Here is a 16,448-nt window from a genome sequence, read left to right on the forward strand (position 1 = left end):
TGGTAGTGATGCACATGACAAATGATGAAGTGGATGCCATGAGACGACTCGCACAACATGTGGTGATGACTGGCAGTGAGTAGGGATGACTGGCGAATCTTTGCAGTCATGATACTCGTCGGACACTTGGTTCAGATCTTCTGATTTGGCATTTGTGTAAGCAGAACAGGGATGCCCTTTTCTTCACGCAGCCGGCGACAGGTGGCTGACGGTCACTGAGAAGAATGACATACCCGCTCCCCAGTGGCTGGCGTGTGTTAGAAGGTGCACTCTGGTGAACGGAGTCCCTTTGTTGACTTTCACTGCGCACCAGTTGTCGTCTGCTTTCTTATCCTAGGACCATTACCGTCCTATATTTCTCCACTCCGTATCTTTTCTGAAAATGTGGCGAGAAGGCCACGCAAACTTGTAAGGATTTCCTGCTCACTCTGTCGTGTTCTTTGAGCTTTGCATTTGCTCCCGCCACAGACCTCTCACCGGTCCGGTCCTGTCAGATAGGACGGCGTCTTCTCAGGTGCGTCTGCCAATTTCAGGGACGGTAGTAGAAGTAGGCATGCTTTGAGGGATCCCTATATTCCGGCTGTAATTTAGGGTTGCTGTGAGAGGTAAGTATCTCCCTTTTCTTGCGTCAGTAGTGGTGACGCACCACTCGGAGTGCTGGACTCTCCTCCTGCCCTGTAACGGATTGTTGCACACCACAGTCTTAGGGCAGTATCGGGGGCACTCTCTGAATATTTTCTGGCCCACTGCTGGGCGATGTTGGTGCAGGTGGGGTGATCACGATCTCTCTTCCTCCTGCTTTCGGGCCACACGGGGCCCCTCTACCCTCTGGGAATCTCCTCGGTGTTTTGCAGATGGCGGGTAATCGCCCTTCTGTCTCCTCTTTGCTTTGCCTCTGCTCTGGAAGCAGTGGCGCTGTATACTTGCTTTTCTTGCTGTGGTGGTCACTTGCCACAAATAGTGTATATACTTGTCTATCACTTTTCTGAGAAATATCAGCCAGGTTCTCTTTACTGCGACGGAACCATTCCCCGCAAGTTGGCATGCAATGCTTGTTTTCCTCATCAGAGCTTGTCACTGTTGCGTGGCTTCTTCTCTCGGCCCACTACACTTTCAGCTTTCCAGGGTAGGTTATTCTCTGGCTGAAGGCATTGGCATCCGGGTGTCTCTCTCTTCTGGTCGGGCCCTGTCTCTCCACTGGCCTGGGGGGGGGTCTCTCTCTCTCTCTCTCTCCACCAGCCTGGGGGGGTCTCTCTCTCTCTCTCCCGGCCTGGGGGGTCTCTCTCTCTCTCCATCGGCTTGGGTGGGGGTCTCTCTCTCACCACCGGCTTGAGGGGGTTTCTCTCTCTCTCCACTGGCCTGGGGGGTTTCTCTCGCTCTCCACCAGCCTGGGGGGGGTCTCTCCTGTGCGCCGTGTCTTCATGGGCTTTATTGTTTCTCAGTCCTGTCGCCTTCACTAGACCTTGTTTGGCCCCTTGATACTTCTCTTGTCTATATACACTTTTGCCCAGTTTGTTCTGTGTTGTAGTGATGATGTCCTGCTATCAGGATCATGAAGTGCTCTTCCCCTCGTGTAGGAGAAAAAGTCTGTAAGTTTCCTCTTCACTGCTAGGATAGCTTTCTTGGCTGCCAACGTTGGGCCTAGCAGTCAGGCATGAGAGTTAGTAGTCTCTATTGTCACTCCAAGTGAGCTCATCTGCACTGCCTCTTTTGGAAAACAGTCTGGGTTCTCTCCCTCTGGTGCAGTTGTGTATTGGCTCTCCTTAGGCTTTACGATATGGCTGCTCTTGAAAAATAGGATCCTTGGCAACTTAGGTGGGAGACCATTGATAGGGGGCGTGCACGACGCTCTCCTCGCCCTCTCTGTTTTCTTTGTGCTCTCTGTGATACTGTGAAATTATATTTTGGTGTTTCAGGGTATCTGGGTCTGGTGAGGGAGAATGGTGCAGCATGCTCTCCGAGTCAGTCCTTACCGTCACCCTTTCCTCCATTTCAGATGCAGTACTGCTCATTGGCCACACAATGGCAGTGTTGCTTTTGTAACGCCCCACTGTCTGGAGCTTCCCAACGCTGCGGGCCTCACACAGCTCCTCCGATCCGGCACTACGCACGTGCAGGAATATTCTTCCACCGGCTCCTATCCTTTGATTGCCAGCCTCATGACGAGGCACCTTCCATGAAGCATGCTGACTGCCGGCCTCCACAGGACCTCCATCTTCACCGTGGTGAGTCTTTTTTTTTCTTCTTGGGAGTGAACAGTCATGCTAGGTGCACCTTCAGTTAACTGCATGAAAAGACACTTCTTCCCCCTCTCCGCAGTATATTTCTTGGTGGCGCCTACCGCAGACAGTCACTTTTGATTTTTCCACAACCTTCTTGGCCGCATTTGCTTTGCCACGCGCTTCCGCTCCTCTGCAGCCGCTTCACTCGCTGAGCAGGTCTCGCTGCTGCCCGAAGCCACTCTACGGGACTCGTCATATGCGGCAAGTCTGCCTTCCTTCACAGTGAGTCAATTTAACCGGGCTGTGCAGGGGGTAACGTGTACTTTAAGTGCTCGGGGAGGGAGACCTCCACCTCTCGACTTTGCAGTGCACATTCTTCCGCGGCGCTGGCCGCACTCAGTCTCTTCACTCCTCTTCACCCCCACCGCAGCAACCTCACTCAGCTCACGCGCTGCGCGGGGTGGGGGGGCTGGATCTGCCACCTCGTACACGGTGTAGCTCAGCCGTCGGGGTCGCACACAGCTTGCGGCCAGTCTTCTTGTCAACTGCCCTCAGGCTCCCTTCGCTGCACCCGCTTGAGCTCACCTCATGCTCGCCGGGTTCTTCCTGCTGCTCCCATGCGGGGTGAGCTCCTGCTTCCGTGGGCTCTTCGGTCGGGCCTCACTCGGCCTCACGGCAGTCATCAGCGGCGGCGGCCGGCGTCACAGCAGTCCGGTCCCGCGCTCATCCGCTCTTCGCCAGCAGGCGCTTCGAGGCGGGGTGGACTTCCGCCCGCCACCTTCACCCTGGGGGCACTTCACACCACGAACCGCCCGCTTACTTCCAGTATCACGATGGGGGTCTCACCTCGTTTTCCTGCTGGCCGCGTCTGCTGGGTCATCGCGGCCGATGCGGGTGGGCTCCGTTCGGGCCTCTGTTGGGGGCTCAGCAAGTTGGTGGCAGGGCTCGCCACCGGCTCCTCTCTTACAACACCGGAGCCTCAGCAATTCTTCAGTTTGGGTGCCGCCACTTTGCATTTGCCATGCATTGACGAGCACCTCAGGTGCAGGGTGGGCTCCCGATCACCACACTTACACCCCGGGGCTCTTCGCACGCCCGGCAGGACTTCCGCTGAGCTACGCTATCTGCAGGGGGTGCCCTAGACACGGGCAGCACATTCCTTTCACGCTACCTTCACAAGCGGCGGCAGCACACGCTGGCAAAACCCGCTCGTCGCCAGTGTTATGTTCGGGGCCCTAGGCCCACATGCTGTCGGAATGACAACACGGGCACTTAGGTATGGTACTGGAAAACTAGCCCAGAGCATGTCACTCGGGCCCTTGTATTGCGGGGTCACCTGACAGGTGACGTCCGTGTTGGATGGGTGAGGGTGTGTGTGTGTGGGCCTGCCCTCGAGGAAGTGGCTGGCAGAAACACTAGACTGTGTCCAGCAGGACACAACAGAAACCAGCGTTCGAGCCTTGGGGTCGCGTCCACATCCTGTGATTCTGGGCAAATAACTTAATCTCCCCGTGCCTGAATGTGTAATGTAAATACAGTGCTCGTGTAAAGCACTCCAATACCTTCGGGTCGAGTTCGCGCTATCTAAAATATGCAACAACAAAAAATAGGCCCCACTAGATGGCGCTGTGTGCGATGCGAGAGTTTTTGTGATACGGTTCTCGTGGATAGGCCCCACTAGGTGGCGCTGTGTATGATACAAGAGTTATAGTGGGAACTGCCGTCTGAAATTATAGTTAATGGAATATGGCTCAAACCTTGCGTTCTTGGCAGAACTATCAAGTTCCTCGCTATGTTGTGTGGCAATGTTGTCAGTCCTGAATTTTCAACAACAAACTAGGTACATCCTGGGACTTGTAGTATTAATGTTTACAGTCTTTTTAGTAAATACGGCTCCAAATTCCCCAAAGCGCTGTAGGCTGAAAAGCCGGACTTCCTGCGGGAGACATGGAGCCACTTAACACCTACACGACGATAGCTGTGGATACCGAATAGTTAATTTTACGGTGTCCGCGTGTGTAGTCATATGACCCCGTGTTGTGTGATGTCACTTCCTACTGTTTAAAGCTGCTGATCTGGTGCTCAGCAGCATGCAAGCGTCAGAATCGCAGCAAGGAAGTACAGCAAAGAAACAAACGGGGGACTAAACGCTTTGCAGGGCTATTAAAGGTGAGTGCGGACTCGCGCTAGAAGGTGTCTGTCACAGCTGTCTGTCTGAGATGCTGAGCGAGAGTGCATGCTGTAAACTATAATCGGAGCAGCCCGTGGGTGTGTACAAATCACGTGCTAGCATCTTGGAGACAGTATTGTATCCAGAAAAGTTTGTGGCTGCTCCTACTTTTCAATGTGAGCCTGTTATTGCTATAAAAACAGACAGGTATCTGTCTCCGGGAGGGCAGGTGCGCTTAGGCATGTAATATCTGGAATAACAAACTATTGGGAGAAGTGGGTGCAGGTATCTGTCCCCAAGACAGATATTATCAGTAGAAATGATTGGTGAAGGTGGGGGGTATCTGTCCCTGAGACTGCAGGATATCATTAAAATGGATGCTGGCATCTAACGCCTGCACAGCGGATTAAGAGTGAAAGGGGCTGCAGATGTCTGTTTCTGGAATAGAAAGTTATCATTCTACATGCATGCAATCACCCACAGTTGATGCTAGAATCAGCTAGCATGTTCATACATACAGTTGTTACCAGAGCACAAGTCCTATAAAAAGAAATGGGGGGGACTGACAATATGCAAATGACCTCATGACGTCACATGCTGAACGTGTCGCGGTGTCTGAAAATTACACCGGGGCACGTTCAGCTTATTTCTGTGGGGCCCAGCTTCTTGGCAGGGGGGACGGTGTCCACCCTGTGAAAAGAGTCGGGGGACGCTGTGTACCTGCGTGTACCCCCGACTCGAGCCCTGGTTGTTACTGTTACAGGGTCTGGTGGCTTAGTAGACTAATGCGTCCACTGTAGGGGTCTGTGTTCGACCTCATGGTCACAGGTTCAAATCCAGTTGCGTAGCAAAGGGGGGGCCGCTCCAGTTTTGGGGGTGGTGGCGGCCTCCCCCATCTCTTACCTGCCGCTCCGGCGGGGCAATCTTCCCTACCCTGCATTTTAGTGTGTTGAGGCGGCAGCAAGAATCCGAGAAAACCGCCAGCCCCCCTTGCCCCGGCTCCTCAATGCGGCTGCCGCAGAGCAACAAACGCAGAGACTGCCCCCTACGCCACTGTTCTCGGGAGGTCCACTCAGCCTTTCATCTTTCTGAAGCAGATAAAATGAGTACCATTGAGTTGGGTAACAATAAACATCTGTTCTTCAGCGCCAAGATGCCCACAGGTGAATGTGCACTTTACAAATACACTTTATATGTATGGGACAAAATGCATGTGGTAGAAGTGTGTGTGGTGTGGGATATTAAGTAAAGGTTCACAAGGGTATTTGTCCATTACACAACAGATTATTACCTGTGTAGGAGAGTAGGATCTGCTTCTTATAGTTACCCCCACTTTTTAATGATGTATCACTGTTTTTGACTTAGACTGACTGGAATCCTGCTATCCAGGACCCCAGTCTAGATGCTTTCTCCTCTAAATTGATTGCATGTACTTTAGGTATACTCCAGATTGGATACTGGCGTACCTTTATCAGTCCATAGTATATGGTACCCAGGGCATAGGTACCCCAGAGGCCTCCCAGGGGCTGCAGCATGTATTATGTTACCCCTGGGAGACCATTCAAACTGACACCACAGGTCTGCTACTGCAGCCTGTGTAAGGTGGTGCATGCACCCCTTACCTTACTTAGATATAGTTTCACCATATCTATGCTAAATCACTGCACATATAAACCTATCAGTCACCCCTATGGCAGGACTTATCAATCCTGAAGGCAGGGTGCTAAGTTTTATGTGAGAGGGTGCCCCTGCATGAGCAGATCCCCTCTGCAGACTTCGGAACCTATTTTCCGGGGTTGTTTGTGATGCAGCCAACCATATATATTTAAGTGCATTATAACCTCGCGGTAAATGCTAACTTTAAAACGGCTGCTTAGAAACATGTTGTGTTTGGTGTCAAACGCCTTGGAATCATACCTCGGGGAGGTATGATTCCACCCTCCCAGAGGGACTTATGTGAAACATGGGTACACCCGGTACCAGCTTTCTCGACCTGGGCATCACAAAATGGATGCGGCCAGCCACAGACACGAGTCTGCCCTCCTGCTGCTGAGCTAAGCTCGAGCAGGAGAAGGCTTGATAATAGGTTTCCTGTCACATGGGGGTGTGACCACCTCCCAGACAGGATTTAGTGTATTGGGGCTGGGTGGGTTTACTCTCAGAGTGTTTGAAAGTCTGCACTGGGGGCACATTTGGTGTCCCTGTGCATAGTCCAGTTCAAACCGGTAGCAGAAGCCATTTGCTCCTGCTCTGGTGTGAAACTGGACAAACGACATGGGTGTATCCACCCCTCTGTCCTGACCCTCCCATAGGTTGGTCCCCAGAGTTTGTCTCACCCCTTCCTTGGGTATAAAGTAGGAACCCTGACTACAGGACTTTAGATTTTACCTGGACTAAACTGTGCAAGCAGAAACCAAGTACTTCGACGATCTACACTTCGCTGGACGACAGAAGGATCTCCCTTGGAGTAAAGGAGTTACTCCCCTGCAGCAGCAGGCACCTTAACGCATCTGACCGGTTTGCATCTCCCAAGCTCCTGAGGACTCCGAAGATTTCTGCAACACAGGAGGTGAGTTCCCGAGCTTCCCTGAGGTTGATCTGACCTCTCAGCAATTCTGAGACCCGTATTCCTCGTGGGGACCGTGCAACCCGAACCCCTGTGCACTGTGTACTTTTGCAGCAGCATATGCGTTTTGGCGATCCCTGAGGCTGTGCTTTGGGCTACGTGTAGTCCTGACCCTGAGTAGTATTTCCACTGAAGATTTCCGGCCTACACTCCACAAGTGTTCCGTGGGCTGGTATTTCGTGATTAAGCTCGAGGTCCCTTCGCGATCACTGGTCCATTGGCCTGTGGGACCCTGTGAAGGTAACCTTGACTTTCTTTGGGCTTCCCTGGTTGCTCCAAACGTGCCCTGACTCTCCATTGCTTGGAGAGTCCCAAGGACCTTGCTGGTCCTCACCTTAACCTGTTTCCTCTGCCTGCATGGGTTGCAGTTGCCAAGGCTTGTTGGTGTTCGATCCGGACACTGACCCCCCCCCCAGCACTCGACATCCTTTGTGGGACAGCTCACCTCTGGACTTTGGTCATCGTCGACGTCTCCTGGTCCCCGTGGCTGCAGAGCCAAGTATCCTATCTTCTCACCTGAAGCACCTGACATCGGTGGGCATTCGTCTACTGAGCCCCTGGTCACCCTGAAGTGACCCAGACTCTGCTTTCAGGTTCTTCTCACCTCGGATCCAGGCTTGTATTCCACCGGAAACTTTTTATCTTCCCGGCAGCAGCACTTCTCCGCATCACGCCATTGAAAATGACTAGGGTTTTCCGACACCACTTGACCCCTATGCACCGGCTCCTCTGGGATAGGTAACACGGGCACCTCGGTACTGACAAGGGTGCTGGCCTTAGAACTTTCTATGTTCCAAAGGGTTTGCTTGAAGTCCTCTCCGAAGTAACCTTAAACTGACACTGCACCTGTCCTCCGTGGGACCCCTGTGTCACTACTTTGGGTGGTTCCTTGGGGTCCCAGCGATTCTATGTGCTCTAGGCACTGTTTCTAGTTAAGTCATGGGTTGTTATACCACTTTCTTAGTATATGGTCTGGTCTCCCCCGGAGCCCGCTGTGTATTGTGCTTTTTACTGTCGTTGCAGTGATTTAATATTTTGTGCTTTGTGCTCTGATCTCATAAAGAGCTTAGTAGAGAGTGTTTAGTAATAAATACATATATTTTATATATCTCTTGTGTGGTTCTCCTTTCATTTGGTAATTCAGGAGGTTCTGATCTGGTAAAACAAGCTGCTTTACATTCCTTCGAAACTTAGCCTGAAGGCTGCTCTCCACAGCTACCACTAGGATAGCTTTCTATAAAGGTTGTCTGTAACCTAATCATCAATGAGGTGTGTTTGGACTGGTGCAAGGTGCCCACTTTAATTAGTGGACAGCATATACCAGGCCAACTTCTCACAACCAGGGCCACTGGAATAAGGCAAGGTGGGACCAAATTATGCAGCTGGGTTTACGGAATTATGCGGCATGAACATACACATTATGTTGCATAATGCAGCACATTTTGTAATCTTATCAGTTCATTATTTTATCACTTGTACACGTTGTAATACTGCCTGGAAAAGGTTTTTACCTCATGAGTACTAGTTGACACCAAAATTCAGCACACGTTTCTATATTTTTAGTACCTTTTTGGTCTGTTCTAGAAACAAATTTTTGTTGTTAAAATCTGCAAATTATGTAGCAGATGGTGGTTATGTGGCAATCCATATTCATGCAAAAAATGCCACGGTCGCAGAATAGCATACTTCGAGTGGCCCTGATTATCACCATTAGCAGGTTGTCAGAAAAAGTGCATGTCGGTGTCTGTCCCAGAAAAAACAGGGTCTGAGTAAAGGTGCATGTTAGTATCTGCCCTGAAATAGCAGATTATTATTAAAACTGCATGCTAGTACTTGTACCATAGGTAGCGGGTTATCCGTGAAAATATATGCATCACTCCCTGTGGCATCATAGTATAAGTGAGAATGCATACTACTAACAGTTAGCCTTTTAGTGGAAGTACATGCATATATCTGTCCTTGAGACATCAGACTAATAGTACAAGTGCATGCTGCTAACTGTCCTTGAAGGAGCAGGCTAATAGTAGAAGGGCATGCCAATATCTGTCCTTGAGGCAGAAGACTAATCAGTCAATCAATCGATAGATTTGTAGAGCACTGATGTCACCCGTGAGGGTATCCAGGCGCTGGCAGGATCCAGTTGATAGCTGAACAGCCAGGTCTTCAGGGACTTACAGAACTCTGGAAGAGATATAGATGTCCGTGGATGAAAGGGTAGCTTATTCCATGTCTTTGCTGCTAGGTAGGAGAAGGAGCAACCTCCGTATCTAGGACTTAGGATGTGGGGGTGAGCGTTGGAGGAAGGGACGCTGAGTAGAAGTGTCTGGTGGGCTGATAGAAGTTCAGGCGGTGGTTTAAGTAGGCAGATCAGCAGTTGCGTACGGCCTTGTATGTATGGGCCAGGAGCTTGAACTGGCATCTTTTTTGTACAGGGAGCCTATGAAGTTCCCTGAGGTATGGGGTGGTGTGGGTTTGTCAAGGGAGATCCAGGACGAGTCTAGTAGTGGGGTTCTTCATGGTCTGTAGTCATCAGAGAAGGTGAGCTGTGATCTCTGCGTAGAGAGCGTTGCCGTAGTTCGGTCACCTGGGGATGAGGGCCCGGGTGATGGTGTTTTTTTTTTTTTTTTTAGCTGTGGGGTAGCCATTTGAATATCTCATGAAGCATGCGAAGGACGAAGAAGTAGGAGGAGACTGAGTTGACCTGAGTCATCATGGTTAGCTTGTTGTTCAGAATGATGCCTAGGTTCCTAGTGTGGTCAGTTGGGGTAAAAGTCGGTCTGAGTTCCGAGGGCCACCAGGATGCATCCCAGGGGGAGCTCTTGTTTCCAAAAACCAGTAACTCTGTCTTGTCCGAGTTGAGCTTCAGGAAGTTGACGACATCTGTTTATGCAGTTGTGGAAGTTGGTCGTGGTGTTGGTGGTGTATTCCAACAGGGAGAGGATGAGTTGTGGGTCGTCGGCGTAAGAAATGATGTTGAGTGTGGCTCAGGGGTTAGAGGCGGCAGACCCGGAAGCTGAGATCGGTCATGGACCAGGGTTCAATTCCCCGCATCGGCGGGTCTTGGGCTAAAAATTCCACGGACTCGATAATTCTCGCCCCGGTACCTCCTCGACTCACGGGTTCACACTCTGCGACTCTGGGCAATAGCTTGCTTAATCTCCACAACGGCCCCTCGCGGCGGGATGCCTGACTTTCACCTTGTGGATACCCTGCTATCTCACAGGGGAATACCAGGACGGGTTCCCTAAGCAAGCGCCGGGAAACCCACAGCGGGTAGCTGTGCGCTATATAAGCTCAACTACATTTACATTTACATTTTGGCAATGCTGGCTAGAGATGTCATATAAGTGTGGAAAAGTGTGGTGCTGAGTGAGGATTCTTGTGGTACTCCACAGATGATTTCCTTGGGTTTGAAGGTCAAGGGGGAAAGGCAGACTTTTTGCGTTCTTCCAGTGAGGAAAGAGGCGATCCATTTGAAAGCGGCTCCTTGGATGCCTGTGTTGTAATAGTAGAAGTACATGTCCTCGAGGCAGCAGGCTAATGGTAGAAGTACACACCAGTATCTGTCCTCGAGACAGAAGGCACATAGTAGAAGTGCCGGTATCTCTCCTTAAGGTAGCAGATAATAGTAGAAGTGCATGCCAGTATCTGTTATTGCACCAGCACCCGTTCTGAACACGCCGCCACTGACCAGTATACGGTGAGGCATGTACTACCTCTGTCCCACCTGGCCCATCAGTCGCCGGTTCGAGTGACTGCACTTGTCCAATCCTCGCGGATCCCTGCCTATTATCGGTTAACAAGCTACTTAGCCCGTTCAAAATCCTGTTTCTTGCAGTTGGCAATTACACAGGCATGTAAACTAATGTCCGGATGATGATCCTGCAATTCTATGTATGGGATCCAAACGTCGTCGACTCCTCAACACACTAACACAACCATACTTATTTCAAATGTGTAATGGTGTCTCCCTTTATTTGTGCTTGTTGAATTGATGAAGTTATTTCATTCACTAAGCTTTGCCTGAGCCTTTCTGTTTGTCCATTTCTTGCTTGACGCAAGACTGTGTTCCCACTTCATTGTTTGTCCCAATTTTTGTTACATTAAAGAGATTCCTGTGAGAAGTTGGCCTGGTATATACTGTCCACTAGTTATAGTGGGCACCTTGCACCAGTCCAAACAACCCCTTATTGATGATAGGTTAAATACACCCTGTATTAAAAGCTATCCTAGTGGTAGCTATGGAGAGCAGCCTTCAGGCTAAGTCTTGAAGGATTGTAAAGCAGCTTGTTTTACCAGTCTATAATCTCTGGAATTACGAATGAAAGGGAACCACACCAGGTATATATGTAAAATTATATGTATGTATTTCTAAACACACCCTACTAGTCTCTTTATGAGGCTAGATGTCCAAACACATAAGTTACACTTCAAATATTACAGTAAAATAGCACAAATACATGTCAGGCCCTAGGGGCAAACCAAACCATATACTAAAATAGTGGTATAAGAACCACGATTTAACTAGACACAAGGCCTAGAGCCTGTAGAATCGCTGGGACCCCAAGGAACCACCCATGGTATTGACACAGGGGACCCACGGGGGCCATGTGCAGTGTGAGAAGACAGCCGCGAGCTCCCGTTCGCTTCTATGGGTAAAGTCGCGGTTAGAGTTTTAAAGATTAGGGACACTTAGAAATGAGTCAGGACCAAACCCTTTTGGACTTAGGAAGTTCTAGGGTCAACACCCACGGGAGCACCGGAGTACTCGTGTTACCTCACCCAGGGAAGCCGGGTGTATAGCGGTCAAATGGTGTCGCATCGCGTCATTGTTTTCAATGGGAGCTGGCAAATAAGTGCTGCTGCCGGGAAGATGCGAAGTGTATGAAGAGATCCAAGTCTGGATCGAAGTCGAGAAGAACCTGAAAACAGAGGGGACAGAGTTGGGGTCACGTGCCAGTGACCAGGGGCATGATAGACGAATGCCCGCCGATATCGGGTGACTTCAGGTGAAGTTTGACTCTTCAGCCACGAGGACCAGGAGGCGTTGAGGATGACCAGGAACTGGATTCAAGCTGTCCCACAAAGGATGTCAAGTGCTGCAGCGTCGGTGCCCGGATTGGACACAACAAGCCTTGGCAACAGCAACCCACGCAGAAAGGAGAAAGATGCTTCGGTGCAGACCAGCGAGGTCTGAGGGACTCATCACTTGGTAGGGAGTCAGGGCATGTCTGGAGCAACCGGGGAAGCCCAAGGAAAATCAAAGTTACCTTCACAAGGACCCACCAGTCGACGGACCAGGGATCGCGAAGGGACCTCGAGAGGAATCACAAAATGGCGGTCCACGGGTCACTTGGGGTGACTAGGCCGACAATCTTCGGGGGATTCTCTGCTCGAGGTGGGGGCTATAAGTAACCCCAAGCACGACTTCAAGAGATGTCGAAGTCAATGCACTTGCAAATGTGCACGGTGACCAGGAGTTCCGGTTCCACGTTACTCACGAGGGCTGCGGGTCTCAGCTTTGCTGGGGACTCGGGTCAGCCTCTCAGAAGTCTGGAAATCCTCTTCCTGTGTTGCAAAGTCTTCGGCATCTGGCGGGAGCTTCGGAGATGCAGACTGGTAATTGCTTCGTTGGTGCCTGCCAAGCAGGAGAGTCACTCCTTGACCCCAAGGGAGATGTCTTCAGTCATCTAGTCTTGAGTAGAGCGTCGAAGTTCCAGGATTCAGTTATGTTATGTGTTAGAACCGGCGGTCTCTAGTTGGCAGAGGTATACACTTCTGACAAATAGGGACCCACCAACTCTAGTCAGGGCAAGGGGTTTACACACTCAGATAACCCCTGCTACCCCCTTGGTAGCTTGGCAGAGCAGACAGGCTTATCTCAGAGGCAGTGTGTTAAGCATTTATGACCACATACAGTAATAAAGTGAATACACTACAAATGGACACAACACAGGAGTTATTATAAAAATAGTATTTTTATATAAGGCTTAGCGCAAGACCAAATAACGACAAAAATATACCACAATCTTAATAAATACTTTTTGGAAGGAAAAAAAAAAAATAGTCTCATTAGGGGGCAAGATGGCGGCCGTCAACCTAGCGGTGTGAGTCGTCTCCGCTCCCGCTCCCACTATTTTACTCCCTGACCCGAAGAGAAACGGCGCCAAAGGAGGACCAACTGATCGGCTTGCAGCAAGGTTCAAGGTGGAGATTCATGAGCCTCCGGAAGGAATAAAGGAAAAACGCTAGTCTATTCACAGATTTATCCACGCTGACTTTTCAACGCTATCGGCTGTTCCGGTTTAAGCTTCCATCTGCATACGGCTTATCAGCTTTTCTCGGCTTCCCTGTTCTCTTCAGTGCCGAGTTGGTCTCATTGCGTCTGATACTTTGTTGCTACGATTTCATCGTTTCATCGTTTCAGGACTGCCTGTGTTCTGTATTGGCTGCGTCCTATGTGGCTTGCCTTTCTCCAGCTCCCCCGGCTCTGCTATTTCACCCGGCGCCTCCCGCTCTGGTTTTGGCGGGTTAGACATCCAGTGCCCTGCTCTATCCTGCGTTCTCACATAATGCCACCAAAAAACATCAATCAGCAGGCGAAACCCCCGAATACTCGCAGTGGCAAGAGCAAACATGCTCCAACCAACGACACAGAGGAGCCTGAAGTCGCTAATCTTATGCGTGGGACAGCCAAAGCTGGTGAGTCTACCTCTGTTTTCTCTACCAAAAAAAAACGGGGAGAGCCTCTCTGTAGGGGCACAAATCAAACTGTACCTGCACTTTTCGAGAAACACGCTGTTAAAAATACTATCAATCAGCCCATTATGGCATCAACTGTCTCCCTTGCACCTGCAGATACAAAAGCAGACGGTAATACTGTTGCAAATTCTGTAGTCAATGATACCTCATGAAATCCTGACTCTGAATCTGTTGTGATGCAAGTCTCTGATCCTTTGACTGTATCTGGAACACTATCGCACAGCATTCTGGGACTTGCAATTTCAAATATCTCGAACTCTCTTGGCGGAACCGAAACAGGTGATGGGGAGCTATCTTGCGATAACGTATATCCTTCGACTAGTCCCGTAATTCTTACTGATCAGCTTGTGTCAGTCTCTACTGAAACTTTTCTTCAAGATACTGCTCTGGAGCCCACTGAGAAATTTTTTTCTATGTCTGATTTAATATCTGATGAAAGTTTGGATAAGGATTGGGCTGATTACCCGGAGGACGGCAGTCTGGGTGACGAGACGGGGGCAAGTGAGACTTCTCCTGGCTCTAACATAACGGTTAAGAAACACAGGGTCAGGCGGACACCTGCATCTAGGAACAGATCTAATGGTGCTGAGGATTTTCTATCTGTACAGCCGGATTCCCTAAATGAGCAAGCTATTTGTGAAGAACCTACCTCTGATCCATCTTCGGTAGTGACTCTCGCCATGATATATCAAACAATGTTGGCACATAGATCAGATACCAAAATGGAGATTGCACGCACACAAGGCACTTGTCAAAAAGTTAAAAATGCTCTGCGCCGTTTCACAAAATTCTGTACTGACATAACTGCCAGAGTTTCGGAGGCCGAAACCCGGATTTCTACCCTGGAAGATGAAGTCGCCACACAAAAGAAGGAACTTGCTTCTGTTAAGGCACAACGGGACGATGTCAGTTTTAGGCTTGCCGAGTTGGAAAACCAATCGCGGAGAAATAATCTGCGTGTCTTAGGCGTCCCTGAGAATCTTGGGGGAACAGATGTCCGGAAATTTATTTGCGATCTTTTTTCTACAGCATTTCCGGAACTTACTTCTTGGGACTGGCCGCTAATTATTGAACGTGCCCATCGATCTCCACTTCAAAGTAAATCTAAGCCTAAAGATGGAGAGTATCCGAGAGCCATTCTGGTCAGATTTAATAACTTTTTAGCCCGAGAAGCTATTTTGGATCTGGCCAGACCTAACAAAAAACGTTCTGCTAATGGCTGTTGTTTTTTTGTCAGGCCGGATTTCTGCCAATCGACTGTCACTAAGTGGTGGCAGCTACGGCAATTAATTGCCGGCTTCCAAGACAAAAGGCGCTACTGTTTATTTACTAAATCCAGCCAAACTCAAAGTTATCTTTAAGAACCAAACAAGATTTTTTGCTTCTGAAATTTTGGCCAAAGAATATCTGGATTCTCTATAATCTAATGTTAATTTCTTTACAGCGCTGTCCCTTTTTTTTTTTTTTTTTTTTAAATTTTTTTCTGTCATCTAACATGTTTAACATGTTATAGTTCTGGACAAATTGTTAAAATTGATATTGTTTGCGGGCTGGATCAAGCTGATTTTTGAATGTTTCTTTCTTTCTCTTCGGGTTATCTGGGAGGGGGGCGGGATGGTACTCGCTGATCCCAGGGACTGGCTGTCCCTGTGCCCCATAAGGTGGGTAGGGGTGGGGGGATGGTGTCAGGGGAGTGTTTGCTGGGGTGGTGGGGGTGTAATTCAACATCAGTCAGAGTTGAGCAAGACTGCTCGACTGGTTATTTGTTGGTCACGGAGTGTAGTTCAGATTTGTTTTCTACTGATGTAATATTTGGTAAAGCAGTGGAATTTTTTGCTATTTTTAGTGGTCTCCAATCTTATAGGAAGCTATGTGTGATAGACCATAATTTTTATAATTCTTTTTTCTGCTTCTTTATTCAATGCATAAAATAATCAAAATATGTACTCTTAATGTTAATGGTCTCAATGATTCAAAAAAGAGAGCCATGCTGACTAGAATGATTTATCTGTCACAGATCGACATACTCTGTCTTCAGGAGACACATTTATCTTGGGAGAAAAAAGATTTGCTAAAGTTTCTTGGACTGGACTTGTTAATAGCCTCTAGGCAGACTTGCATTAAACGAGGCGTAGCTATACTTATGCACCGGAATCTGGGTACAGTTATTAAGATCGCTGCTGATAACTGGGGCCGGTGGGCTATGGCAGAACTTCTTGTTTGTCAGTGTAGGTTTTTACTTTATTCAGTTTATGGCCCTAATCTTGATGATTCTGAATTATTTAATTATCTAAATCAGGAGCTTGCTCTCAGCAATATCCCTATTATTTTTTGCGGGGATCTTAATATCCACTCCTATGCCGATGTTAATATTAGACAAAATTCAAGATATAATGGTCTGAAACCACGGTCTTTTAGGGCGCTGAGGTCTCTGGTATTAGATAATGCCCTATCTGATGCTTGGCATATTATCCACCCAGACGAGTCTGGTTTCAAGTTTTTTTTCTGCTCCGCATAAGAAGTTTGTTCGTATCGACTATTTTTTTTATCCCAGCTTTTTTTGGATAAAACTGAGGTGGAAGTTCTGCCTAGACTGTTATCTGATCATAATCCTCTCTGCTTAAAGCTTAGTTTGCCGTCAGTTGGACAGTCACATAAATCAACTTGG

The 16,448-nt window shown here is 49.0% G+C and overlaps 1 protein-coding gene across 4 annotated transcripts in view; it reads left to right on the forward strand.

Moving 5' to 3' along the window:
- Positions 1-4,268: 4,268 nt before the first annotated feature.
- Positions 4,269-16,448, forward strand: part of METTL27 (methyltransferase like 27) — an 86,188-nt gene continuing 74,008 nt past the window's right edge. For 3 of the 4 annotated variants that reach the window (XR_014980058.1, XR_014980057.1, XM_085649709.1), the window contains exon 1: positions 4,269-4,391. The gene's annotated coding sequence lies outside the window, so the exon portion shown is untranslated. The remainder of the gene's footprint in view (positions 4,392-16,448) is intronic. The other variant, XM_085649710.1, reaches the window with a different exon arrangement.

Source organism: Triturus cristatus, chromosome 3_2 (genome assembly GCF_964204655.1).
Source record: "Triturus cristatus chromosome 3_2, aTriCri1.1, whole genome shotgun sequence".
Lineage (NCBI taxonomy): Eukaryota > Metazoa > Chordata > Amphibia > Caudata > Salamandridae > Triturus > Triturus cristatus.